The sequence below is a fragment of the Solanum verrucosum genome, unplaced genomic scaffold (genome assembly GCF_900185275.1).
Source record: "Solanum verrucosum unplaced genomic scaffold, falcon-dt-bn FXZP01000229.1, whole genome shotgun sequence".
NCBI classification, from domain to species: Eukaryota; Viridiplantae; Streptophyta; class Magnoliopsida; order Solanales; family Solanaceae; genus Solanum; species Solanum verrucosum.
In genome coordinates this window covers 92,858-107,788 of record NW_026020011.1, presented here as the reverse complement: position 1 = coordinate 107,788, position 14,931 = coordinate 92,858, and the positions used below count along the sequence as shown (strand labels likewise).

The following is a 14,931-nucleotide window of genomic DNA, read 5'->3' as shown; positions in this document are numbered from 1 at the left end:
TAATGATAAAGTAGGTATAGTTAGGCTAAAAAACAAATAAATAAATAAATAAATTATTGTTATTTTATTTTAACAAACATAAAATGAGATTTATTTTCAACAATCCGTTATTGTTTTGTTTGAGTAGAAAGTGTATACTTAATGTTGATGTTAATTTTAAGAGTAATAAAATTATTAAAATATAAAATAAAAAGATATGAGTATGATCCAAGATTTTATCGTAGAATTTTAGTATTTTATTTTATTTGATTTTTCTTTATAAAGACTAAGTATTTTCTTTTAACATTAGAAACTTTTAAGTACGTTAAAAATATTTGTTTCGATTAAGAATGCGGTTGCGCATCTTTTTTGAGACATTAAAAAATTAAGGATGCGGTGACGCACCTTGTTCAATAATATAATTAAATTTTATTAATTTAAAGTAGAGACTTATAGAAAAAAAAGAAGAGATTATTAGGTGTGATACAAAGAAAACAGTTATGTCTCTAAATGTCAAGATCAAGAATGCGGTTACGCATCTAGGTTGAGACCCAATAAAGTTCAACAATTAAAACATGCGAGCAAATCATGACCTGAAATAATATATCCAAAAATATTTTAAAGTAAGTATAAGTCAATAAAAGCGACCGCGCTAGAACCACGGGACTCGAGGGATGCCTAATGCCTTTTCATCGATCAACATAATTCCTTACCCGAATTTTTAGTTCGCAGACCAAATAAAGAGTCATTCCTTTTGATTAGGGATTAAACGAAAAGGTGACTTGGAACACCATAACTCAATTCCAAGTGGCGACTCCAAAAAAAACAAATAAGATGATCTCTTAATCAATACCGTCACTTTAATTGGAAAAACCCTGCCGCCGTGCGCAAAAAGGGGTGTGACAATCATAGGAACATATATTATAATTATGTGTTTTAGAATAATATATATTGTAGAATAATTGCTTATTCAATTTTAATAATGATTTAATAGATTATTTATTTGTTTATATGTCCATTTACTTATGTAGTAGATGATTTTTAGTGTATAGAATTTTAACTTACACGCAAATGAGTGAATCAACACTTCTTACGAGTATAATTTTCTTATTCACAATCTAATTAGGATGGAAAATGGACAAGCCATCTGTATATATAATTGTAGCACGAGGTTAAATATAGTTTAATACTCCCTCTGTCACAATTTATGTGACTTACTTTCCTTTTTAGTCAGTCCCAAAAAGAATGACGGATTTCTATATTAAGTAACAATTTAACTATAAAATGTATATTTTACCCTTGATGAAATGATTTACAGCCACACAAATTTCTATCATTCATTTTGACTACAAGTTTTAATAGTCTTCGTTTCTTTTTTAAACTCTGTGTTGGGTCAAACTACCTCACATAAAATGGGACGGAGGGAGTATCTTAATTATAGAATGATGTTGTTCCGACTTCTTGTTCTAGTGCATTTCTTATGTATTGAGTATGATCGAGTAGAGATAAATGTTTTAGATTAACTGATAAAACATATTATCTACACTGTTAAATGAATTGATATTCTAAATCTGGATACCATAACGATTGTTATGACATGTATATATCATTATCATCTTGATTTATTAAAAAGTGAGATTATGAGATGAATCGATTATGTTTGGTAGAATGAATGATAATAATTTTGTCATAAATGTATTCTCAATTTATACAATACATGATTTGGTATATAGAGTTTAAAATGTACACATAATATACCTCTAAACTTTGAGAAAAAAAATCAAATATATATATCCAGATGAATTTTATTTTGGAAAAATTACTTAAATACACAACTTATTTTACTATATTCTCTAAAATTCCTATCATTTGAAAAAAGTTATAAAAATTCCTACTCTCTCCAATTCTCGTATACATCACTTTACGCGTTGTATTGGGACGTTGAATGTTGTATCCGAAATTGAGATGTGATGTATTAAAAAGTTGATAAATGTAACTGAAGGTGAGATGCGATGTATCGGGACATTTTGGGATGTATCCAGATTCTATCCAATTTAATAGATTTTTGTAATTTGGAATTTAAAAAATATTTCAAATTTTAAGAGGTTTCTTACCTCACGCAACCCCTACCACCCTACTCATTATCCCCCAAGTAAAAAGTTGTTTTTGAAAAATATTTCAATTTTTTTTAAAAAAAAATCTTTACACCCATTCCTCCAACAAGGGCACCGCCACCTAGGCCACCCGCTCCCCCGCCACACTCTCAATTTTTATTTTTAAAAAATAAATTATTTTAGAAAAATATTTTAAATTTTAAAATTTTTCATTTTTACCCACTCGTAGGCCATTTCCAAAACGAAAAAAGGTCAAAATTGCCCCCGAACTATATGAAATAGACCATTTATACCCTTCGTTATAGTTTGAGATAAAAAATGCCCCTGCTGTTATCCTAAGAGACCACAAATACCCTCAAAAGTTAACACCCCAAATTTTTGTTGACGTGGCAAACCACGTGGGACTAATCATTCCACCTAAGCGTTGTCAACTAGGATTCACTACAAAAGAACTAGACCTTTAGCGGCAACAACAGTCGCCACAAAAGCCCAGAAAATCGTCACTAAAAGTTTTTAACATTAAATTCTAATTTTGTGTTTTTTTCTTCATTGTTTTAAAAAACCAAATATAATATCGATTAAGTAGGAGTTTGAAGACACTATATGTTTTATTTTTATGTCATATGTAAATGTATAAAATGTACAATGATGCATTATATATATATAGTAGGAGATTTGAATCGAGAATTAATTTTGATTATTTTTCGTAATAATATTGGATGTTTTTAATATGGATATTGCAAGTTATTTATTTTAGAAAATTAGGTCGCAATCGAAAATTAATTATCATATTTTTTTGTTGAAAAAATAGGTTTTACTAGCGAATGGTTGTTAGAGCCTTAGTCACCACTAAAAATCACTCATAACCTTTAGTGGCAATATTTTGGGATTTTGTGGTGACTTTGTCGCCACTAAAAGTCAAATTCTTTTGTAGTGAATCTTAGTTGGCAACGCTTAGGTGGAGGGATTAGTCCCATGTGGCCTGCCACGTCATTAAAAAATTGGGGTGTTAACTCTTGAGGGTATTTGTGGTCTCTTGGGATAACTGCGGGGATATTTTTGATCCCAAAATGTAATAGAGGGTATAAGTGGTCTATTTCGCATAGTTCAAGGGCAATTTTGACCCTTTTCCGTTTCCAAAATAATTCATTCTTTAAGTGAGGTTTGAGTGCTTAGGAGACTCGGGTTCTGAACCTCACATCAACATTATTCTGCAACAATGGTGATTGGTGGGAGGTAAGTCGATTCACTATTTTCGCTACAATTTTACTCTAAAGATGAATGTAAAAATGTATTTTCTAATTTTCGGATCTATAATTTTTTAATTTTAATGCAAATTAGTGTCAGAAATCATAAGGAAACAAATTTTTCTAACATTTTCGTGACTTAGTATAAGATTTTCAGGTTCTAATATGGTGAAAATGAACGGGTTTGCAAACGGGTAAAAAGGACCCGCTAAAGGTAGTACGATGTTCCGGCGTTTTGTCAAAATAACTCCACTGTGAGTCTCTCAAATAAGCGACCAAGAAGACACCGACATGAGCGATCAAGAATCTGATCTCCTCCACCGGAGCACCAAGAAGCAGAAGGAAGATGAAGGACATGCAGACACTAGCCGTAAAGTAAGTTTTCTAGAAACTCTACTATCTAGAGCAGGAGAACCAGATATAAATTTCGTTACACAAGGATTAGAAAATATAAACTTTGATGATGAGCAAGAAAACCCCCATAAACATCCAAATTTTATCCCGATTACATCCAGCGATAAACAAAGACTTTATGCACCTTGGAAACAATTCTTGATTGTCAAGCTAATTGGGAGAAAAATGGGATATCAACAGCTACAAAATCGCCTCCAAGTCCTATGGCAACCTACGGAAAAGATAAGCCTCATAGACCTTACTGAAGATATCTATCTTATAAAGTTAACCAAGGCTGAAACCTACACCAAGGGCCTTGGTTTCTGGGAGCGCAATTCATTTCAATCCGAAAATGGGAACCTAAATTCAATCCTTCCACAACACACCTTAACAACACAACGATTTGGGTAAGACTTCCCGAACTTCCGACAGAATTCTATGACTTAGACATATTAAAACAAATAGGGAACTAAATAGGATCCATCCTCAAGATAGACACCGTTACTATGAACATCACGAGAGGAAGATATGCTAGACTTTGCATCTTAGCCCCCCTCTCTAAACAATTACCTAAAGATATTCTAATAGGATCACACCTCCAAAAAATACATTACGAACCCTCCACACCCTTATGTACCCATTGTGGTAGACTTGGTCACCTAGTTCACACTTGCCGGTACAAACCTTCTAATATACCATCCACGTCAAGCAACCTTAACGAACCAAAAACTCACCAGAACAACCCAAAAAATGAGCAAGATGAAAGCTTAGGATGGACAACAGTGGTATATCCAAAAAGAAAAAAACGGAGTTTATTCAAAAACATGCATGAGGAAAATAACCAATCCCCCAACCCTCCACATCCCATAATCAACCCCACTATACAACAAATGACAAGCAATAACATTAGTAGAATACTGGAATTGCAAAAAAATCAAACACCTATCAAAAGCCAAACCAATGAAACCAAAAACGACAACACGTGTTCAATGCCATTAACATGTGAAAATGACATGGACACGTTAGTAGAATGTGAGAACATAGGACATGTGAAAAAAATCGTCTCCAAATTCTCCGGATCCCCTATAGACTACGTGGAAAAAAATAACCTACAAAGCTTAAATACAACAAACCAAAAAAACCTAGAAACTACTCCCACATCAACCTACAAAGCTAGTACTACCAACACCACAATCCTATCAACAAATACACATCAAGAAAATCCCCTTATTTTTGGAAAAATCAGTACCGACCAACTGAAACTACCTACCTCCACTAATACTAAACCAAACTCAAAAAACACATGTTCAAAAGGAACTGAATGAAATGGAGACTATTCATAAGATAGACAATGAGATCATGGAAAATCAACAAGGACACAATTTCACTTTTGAAGCAAAATCAGACCGTATGATTAAGACTACTACACGTACGCCAAATAGTAAAAAAGGACAAGAAAATCATAGAGTACATGTTAGGAAAGATATCAAAAGCCAATTAGATAAGGCTGATGAAAACTCTATAAACACTACCCCAACTTCCTTTCTTCACACAAACGAAATAAAATCTGCAGCTAGCAATGCCTCAATTCAGCAACCAACTACTTCACCTCCACCACCAAAACTCTTCCCAACGCCAAAACTTCCGACCAATAATGACCAATACCAACATCCATCCCCCCACAATCAACAAACCCCGCCCTTTCCTCAATTCCCAATCCAAAATCACCACCAGTTCGAGAACATCCCACCACTAGGTTTTTCTCACCATATCTCGAGGAATCCTGTATTTCAGAATCTGATAAATCCATTCACCCCCTTCGATCAGATGTACCAAACTCAAAACCTCCACTTGCTTTCAACTTTTCCACAAGCAGTTCAAGTATCTCCTTACTCAACTCTGGAGGAGCTTCTCAATATCCCTCAGAATGTGGACCCACCAACTCCTCTGCCAATATTAATAGAGGAGCGACTAACAAACAGTCTTATTCGACTAGCCTCGACTCAACTAGAGTTGGCACAAGAATTAACTACACTAGAGTTCTACTATCTGCTACATCAGCCAATAACACTTTCCAACTTGAATATGCAACATCTTACGCTTGTACACCGACTGAGCAGCTTTGCGAGCTGCTCGTTTCAACATATACTAGACATGCAGACACCAAACCTGGAAGACGAGGAGACCATGGGATACGAGGAAGACGAAGATATGAAAGACCATGTAGTACCACAAATGCAGGAAGGGGGATTATCGTCCCTTATTCAACACCAGGCCACTCAAGAATTGAGGGAAGATGTACTAAACATTCTAGATCCCTTCACTCAAACACTGCACTTGAAGGAACCTTTGACGCTGGAGATGCAAAAAGTTATCAAAAGGAAATACATAATAATAACACCGCACCAAGTGAAGAAGGCCTCCATAAACATACGTTACCACAATCTGTCCAACAAAATGACATATGTGATACTAGCTATACCATTGTCTCAAAACAATCTGGGAGCAACAATGGTAAATATGAAGGACAATCATCCAACAGTAAACCTGGATATGACATTGATACTAGGAGGGAGCTCGAGCACTCAAGAAGACCCTTTAATGAAGATATTACTTTGGAATTGTAGAGGTGCCCACAACGCAAGCTTCATGACTAACTTGCGTGCTTTGGTTGAACTAAACAAACCTACTATTCTAGCACTTACATAAACTAGGATGGAGGATCACAATAAAATACTCCAAGCTCTGGATTTCACTGATGTTATACAAGTCCCGGCGATTGGCTACTCAGGCGGGATCGCGCTACTCTGGAGGAACACGGAGTTAACAATAGAGCCATTTGTACTCACTGATCAGGAGATACATGCTTCTATTGAGGTAAGACCTTCAATTACTAAATGGATGTTTTCTATTATTTATGCTAGAAATAGTTATAACCTGAGGAAAACACTCTGGGAAAACTTACGAAATATTACCAAAAAAATTGATGGACAGTGGATAATTTGTGGTGACTTTAATGAAATTACAAATGCTTCTGAAAAGTTTGGGGGAAGACCTATTAACAATAACAAAAGCTCTTGTTTCATAAATTGTTTAGATGATATGGGTATGATTGATTTAGGTTTTACTGGGCAAAATATACTTGGACGAACAAGCATAAAAATAACAAAACTATTATCATGGAACGACTGGATCGTTTCCTTAGTAATCATGATTGGTTAAAATTATTTCCTGATTCTAATGTACAACATCTTCCGCGCACCCACTCTGACCACTGCCCTGTTTTATTGAATTGTTTAAGAAGACAAGCAAATGTTAGTAAAATTTTTAGATTCGAAACCATGTGGCTACGATATCCGGATTTCCCTAACGTAGTTAGTAGCAATTGGAAAAATAATGGAAACTACAATAATGCCCTAGAAAGATTCACTGCCTCTCTAAAAGTGTGGAATAAACAATTTTTTGGTAATATCTTCCATCAAAAGAAGACTATTCTAACAAGAATTAATGGAATCCAGAATATGGATACCACACAAAATAAAACATCACATAGAGCTGGAAAACATGCTAATAAAGGACTATAACGAGATTCTAAAAAGAGAAGAAGACTTCTGGAAAATTAAATCTAGAGTGCTTTGGCTAAATGAAGGCGATGCAAATACTAAATTTTTTCACATATCGACAACTAATAGAAGAAGGAAAAACAATATCTTGGGACTAAACGATATGGTTGGAAATTGGACGTATGAACCAAACGTTATCAACGATACTATTTATCAATACTTCAAAAATATTTACACCACGGATTTGGATAAGAGCTACTGGACTACCCCTACTATCTGCATTAATGCCTTATCTATTGAAGATTGGGCTAACATAGGGAGACCCCTAGAAAAAGACGAAATTAAAAATGTTGTCTTTTCCTTCAAACCTCTTAAATCCCCGGGTCCGGATGGACTGCACCCTTTATTCTTCCAAAAATATTGGAAAGACACGAAAGAAGCTGTAGTTAATACGTGCATGGATAATTTCCGAACTCATACTATTCCCAGTGAACTTAACAAAACCTTTATATGCCTTATTCCAAAAATAAAAAATCCAGAACAAATTAATCACTATAGACCTATTAGTCTATGTAACACTATATACAAATCTATCACAAAAATCTTAGTTAATAGAATCCGACACTATCTAGATAAAATTATAAGCTCGCAACAGTGTAGTTTTATTCCTGGAAGGCATTCGGTGGATAACGCTATAATAGTTCAAGAAGCCATTCACTTTTTTCAAAAATCTAAAGGTAAATTCGGTAAAATGCTTTTAAAAATCGACCTCGAAAAAGCCTTTGATAGACTAGAATGGTCATTCATAAAGCAGTCGTTGAAGATCTTGAATTTCCCAAAAAACATTATCGACATTATCATGTCTTGTATATCCACCTCTTCTATATCCATACTAGTAAACGGGAAACCTACAAACTACTTCCTTCCGACTAGGGGTATTAGGTAGAGAGACCCTCTATCACCATATATTTTCATCATTTGCATGGAATCCCTCTCTAGGCTAATTAACTATGCCACTCAGGAGCGTCTCTGGCAACCTCTTAAAGTTGGCAGAATAGGTCCTACCATCTCACACCTCCTATTTGCAAATGACATTATCCTTATGGCTAAGGGATATTACTAATGCTTCCATGATCATTCACATCTTCAATACCCTCTCCTCCCAATCAGGACAAAAAATAAATTTTCAAAAATCTACTCTATACTTTTCCCCTAATGTAAATGACAAGGATAGGGATGAACTATCCTCCCTTATGAATATTCGCCAAACAAATAAGATTGGAAAGTATTTAGGATTCCCAATCACAACCCACCATCCTAAAAGTTCCGACTATCAATATATTATAGACCATATGAATAATAAACTTAGTGGCTGGAAAACTAGGTTCCTAAACTTAGCAGGTCGGACTACCTTAATTAAATCAGTCCTTGCTACCATCCCTACGTACGTTATGCAATGCAACCTTCTTCCGCAATCAACCCTTAATCATATAGATTGCATTCAAAGAAACTTTTTGTGGGGTTCATCACTAGAAAAAAGAAAACTCCATTTGGCTAATTGGGACTTGGTGACTAACCCTACTGAAAAAGGGGGACTAGGACTTCAAAAAACTAATGGAAAAAATTTCGCCCTCTTGGCAAGTTTAAATTGGAGGTATCTTACAAAAAAGGGTCATCTATGGAATAAAGTGCTCTCAGCAAAATACAAGAATAGGAGTCTAACATCCAAAATTCATTGCTATACTTATGACTCTTATATTTGGAAAAGCATGGCAAAAACTTATCAACTTTTCCAGGAAGGAATTTCTTGGAATATAGGAAATGGGAACAAAATATCAATTTGGGAAGATAATTGGATCGAAGGAGCCGTCAATCTTTGACAAGCCGTACAAGGACCTATAAATAAGTCAGATCGAAATGTCCGAGTAAACCATTTGCTAAAAAATAATACATGGGATTTCTCACAAATCTCTTTTGAAATCCCTGAAAATATTAGAAATCATATTATAAATACTTACATCCAGCAATCAACTAACACAAACGATGACACTTTATACTGGAATAAAAATAGCGACGGAAAGCGCCTATGAAATATTCCTCTCAAAATATAATCTCACTACCACTAGCTTCAAACATGAATGGGTCTGGAAAATTAAATCAGTTAACAAACTTAAATTCTTCTTGTGGACTGTTCTCTCAAATAAACTACCGACCTCCTCGGCATTGTATTATATAAATATCTGCCCTGATGCACAATTCATATGGAATAAATTTAACGTATCTTTTAACAACTCGGATTTTCACGAGAATATGTATCAGTTATGTACCTCCACAAATTACAGTACCCTAAACAATCACCTCACGGTGCCCATAGCTATCCTCACACCAGTCATTCTTTGGAATATCTGGAAAATTAGAAATAATAAGCTCTATAAAAACCAAAACACCAGTAGGTATCCCAATACCATTCATAGTATTAATTTTCAAGCAATGGAATATTATCATCTAGCTTATACCCCACCGAAAATAATTCCGAGACATATGGTCCCTGTAGCTTGGCATAGACCTCCAGAAGGAGTATTAAAACTAAACATTGATGGCTCCTTTGAACAAAACACTACTAATGGAGGCATAGGGGGTGTAATAAGGGATCATTTCGGAAAATGGATTGCAGGGTTTACTTGCAAAATCAAAGCACATAATGCACACCATGAAGAAATACTAGCGCTACTACATGGTTTGAATCTGGCAAAAAGATTAAATTTAGCTCACTTGCAGGTGGAAACGGACTCGCAGGTATTATTAAATAATCTAAACAATAACTCTCGTGTATACTCACATATATATGCGGATTGTAGGGCCATCCTACAGCAGATGGGGAGAGCAACAATGGAGCACATATCAAGGGAAGTTAATATAGTAGCGGACCTACTTGCAGTACATGGGAGGAAAACCAAGGACCCAAATATATGTATAGGGCAACTATATGTTTTTGACGCATCTCCTTCATTAATATCATCTGCATTAGAAAGAGATGCCATGGGAACTACATCGCTTAGATTAGTTCCTCTTTTGTATGTATAAAACTACTATGATTATGAATAAATAAATCCTCCCGTTCCTAAGCAAAAAAAAAAACTTTTTGGTGAAAAAAAAAAGTCTTTTCAATTAATGACATGGTGGTTAGTCTTGTCCAATTAATATAATAATGTATTTCTTTATTAAATATTGATTTGAATGAGGTAGTGATAAATTTGATAAAAAAATAATGAATTTGGTGAATATAAATAGTAAATTAAGAATTGATTTGAAATAAAACTAATTTTATATTGGCGAAAATAATTGTTATATAAGATATAAAAAGTAATGATATGAATTATAAATTTAATTTACATATGAAACAAACTGCTAGTAGATATATATAAATTAAATGTGAGTTTAATTTACAAAATATAAAGTTGTGGGTCAAATTTTGTATTTGAAAAATTCCAAATTATGATTTGAAATTTCCAAATCATAATTTTTAGAGAATTTGAATTTCATCTCATGATATGAAATTAATGTAAAATCGCATGTCCAGACGTTGATTTCATATCATGATATGAAATTGCTTGTCCAAATGCCTACTTAATGTATAGTTAAGTTATATTCAACTTTTTAGTGTACCATGATGTATAAGTCAGCGTATATCTCATGTATAGATATGTTATATTGTATAGTCAGTGTATACAACTTTCTATGACTTTTAGCAAGCTATATTGATAGTCAATGTACACAACTTTCTATTACTTTTTGCAAGTTATATTGTATAGTCAGGTTATACTTTCTATTGACTTTTGACTATTTTTACGTAAATAAAAACATGACTATATTTGTTGTAAATCAATTACTTTATTATATATATTTGAAAGTATCTCCTTTTGTTTTTGTTGACATATTGTTTTTGAGTTAAGTGTACAAGATACACTTAAATGATTCATTTTTTTAAGTTTTATACTTAAACTGTTAAGAGTGTGAGAAGCACATCTAAACCATCACTGATTAGTTTGAGAAACACACCTCAATGCTAACTAGACCTTGAATTTTTATCTACGTGGCTTTTTTTTTCCCGACACTTTTAAAAAAAAACATATATTTTCAATTGATATTTAAAGAGTGAAGTTATGTGTTTCTATATACAATTTCAGTTGGGATTGTTACATATGTTAGTTATGTGTTGTCATTTTTTGTCACGGTACATGAAATTGTTTCCATGGAAAATACTTACCAAGATTTAGTAGAGTTAAATAGAGCTCTTGGGGTTGTTGGGGTATTCAAAAGAGTGAGAATTGAGAAAAGAAACTCAAAATAGTATTTTTATACAATTTGAAAAAAAAAAAAACAAATATACAATTAGGATACACTGATATACAGATTTGTATATAAAGATATACGGATTATACATGTACTATGAGCCGTGGTTTGACTCCTGGTTGTGTTGGTCAATTTCGAAACTCTTTGAAGTTTTCCGCCGGTCGAAGTACAGATCGTACTCTCAACATAAGAGTTGTATTGATGAAATTTTTAAATTAGAATGTCTTTGGCAAAACAATCATAACTTTTTATTCTAGACTCAGATTTACAAATGGTTGGTGATGTTCAAAAGAAGACTCAAAGACCTTTAATGTGACGGGTAATGAGACACATAACTCCTCATAGTATAAGAGATATGTTTGTTTGAAGTTGACCCTTGCATTATCTTATGCAAAAACTTAATTGATAGAGAATCTTTGAACTCAACTTAGTGTTAGAGGTTCCTTATGACCCTAATTCACATACAATATACTTTACACGCTTAGAAATTTATCTTAGCACCTAGTAATTCATCCGTTAAGAGTCTATAGACATCTGAAGAATTGTTCAGGTCTTAGCTTAGAAATTTTTGGAGTATTACAATAGTACTCAATAAGCCCTTAGGACAAGACAGAGGTATGTTACTATTGATGAAGGAATTCAAGACAAGGGGAAGATTTGTTAATTATGTCTTGAATTCTTTCCTTATATATTTTAGCAAACTCATAATCTGTATTGGTTTAAGAGATCCTTTGTCCTAATAGATTTGAGGAATTATATATTGTCGTTCTAGGATTGGGAGAACCTTTTACTTATAGTTTTGAGACTACTTGAGATCTATATATAGGGGATGTAGTTGGGGATTCTAAAGCATAGTGGAAAACTGTCTATGCTCTTGCTCGGGAGGACTAGGCCTAGCCGAACCTCATTAAGTCCTTGTGTTATTTTTCTTCTCTTTTTTCTTTATTTGTGATTGTGTGCTAGTTAGTTAACCCATGATATTTCTGCAACGTATTCCGTATTAAATTGTGAAACGAATAAATTTTTTATTAGCTCCACAAATACCAAAGAGAAAAACAAATTACAAGGAGTGTAGTCTGAGAGATAGCATGACCAGTAAAGCAAAGAAGAAATGGTTTTCATTGCACATATCTTATTTAATTAAGGCAACTATTTCAGCCAACTCCATATTGTATCGTTTGAGATTAAGCATTGGTTTTTAGTCTATAAGTAGGAATAGCCATTAAATGATTTGCTCTGCTTGTTGCTAACCCAAAGTGCTCCTCAACATCCAAATCACAAGGCTGCATACCATTTGGAAGCTCCCAATCAAAGCAATGCACCAGTTGTGCAACTATAAGTTGGACAAGGACAATTGCCAACTGCATTGCAGGGCAACTTCGTCTACCTGAGCCAAATGGTAAAAGTTGGAAGTCATGTCCACGAATGTCTATACTGCTCCCAACAAACCTCTCGGGCAAAAACTTTTCAGGTTCAGGCCAGATATTTGGATCCCTTTGAACAGCATAATAGTTAATCATGATCCGGGATCCTTTTTGAATGTGGAAGCTATTGACTACACAATCTTCCATGACCTCATGAGGCGCTAGGGGCGCTACGGCATGCAGCCTCAAGCCCTCCTTTACAACCATGTCTAAGTAGTTCAAATTCTCCAAGTCTGATTCTTTTACCATTTTTTCAAGGCCTACCACTTCTTCCAACTCTTTTTGGAGTTTTTTCATCACATGAGGGTGCCGAAGAAGCTCTGTCAGTATCCATTCTATAGCTGTTGCTGAAGTGCCCATTGCTGCAACTAACATATCCTGTTATAGAAAGCGGAAATTAGTACAAACAAACCTAATAATAGAAGAACATAAATGGGATGATGAAATAACGTACGAAGAGTATAGCTTTTATATGGCTACGGCCAAATTGAAATTCTGCTTCTCCTGATAGCATAATGTCCAACATGGTGTTAACAAAGTCTTTGGATTGCTTCTGGTCACCAGACTGGACATGTTCATCGATTATCTTCTCAAGAAAGTCATCAAACACTTTTGAAAGATCCTAGAGCCGGCGAGTGAGTCCCTGGAGATCAATTACACCGAGGAAGGCGAAAAAATCTCCAAGATTTGGTGTTGCAGCTAATTCGTCAACCTCTTTGACAAGAGCTTTGAATCCCCTCTTGTCCAAATCCTCATCCATGTACTTCTTTCCAAACACCATCAAGCAAGGCAAGTCAGCATTCAAAGACGAAATCTTTGCACTAAGATCAACAACAACGCGATGATCACAAGTTTCATTTTTAAGTGATTTGATCATAAGCTCAACGTGTTGCCTTCTCATAGATTGAAATGAATTGATCTTTTGGTTACTGAAAAGGTGCTGAGTGCACAATTTGCGCATGTTGCGCCAGTATGGTCCATGCTTTGCGGATATCATATTTCTCTGTCCATATGCCAAATAATAAGCTGCCTCATTATGAGGTCTACTAGCAAAGATATGATCATATGTCTTGAGGAACTTCTCTGCTGTGTCTGCAGACGAGACAACGATCGTTGGTACTAGTCCCAGCCGCACATACATAAGTGGACCATGTGTTTTTGCTAGTTTTTGGAAATCTTGGTGTGGATTTTTTCCTAACAAGTGAAGATGTCCAATAATGGGAAGTCCTTTTGGACCTGGAGGATACCTTTTCCCATTCTGAATGTTGTTTAGCAGCTCATAAAAGGCATACAGAATAAAAATAATCATTAGCATTGCCCATATCAAAGCCATGCCTAATTATTTTTAGCTTGTAAAAGATGTCTAATTGAAAGGGTCTACAGATCTCAATCATATAATGGCTGATTTGGTAATGTTAAAAATTATTTTTGGAAAATGTGTTCCCTAATTAATGTGGAGGAGAGTAGTCAATATCAAGGTAATGGAAGATATGGTGCTTTCAAACAAAGTCAGAAGATAACTAAATGAGCCATATTTCAAACTGGGCTCCCTTTGTGTGAGCTACTTGCAAGTTGTGTGTCTGATCGCATAGCAAGCCTTGGGAATAAGTTGCTATAAGGCTCTCTAGAAACTACTTGAATTATTTGACTGGCTGCAAGTTGGTTTAGAAAGTTGTACAAGTATTACTAATTCTAGTGTTGTCAATGGATAGATATGTATGATATGTGTATTTGACTGGCTGCAAATTGGTTTAGAAAGTTGTACAAGTATTACTAGTTCTAGTGTTGTCAATAGATTGATATGTATGATGGAGCGCAAATAGCAAAATTGTAGCTATAGAGCGTTAATATGATTTTT

General features: G+C 34.5%; 1 pseudogene; it reads right to left on the bottom strand.

Annotated features, from left to right (window-relative positions):
* Positions 1–12,833: 12,833 nt before the first annotated feature.
* On the bottom strand, positions 12,834–14,406 carry LOC125819961 (cytochrome P450 71AU50-like; annotated as a pseudogene).
* Positions 14,407–14,931: the final 525 nt, after the last annotated feature.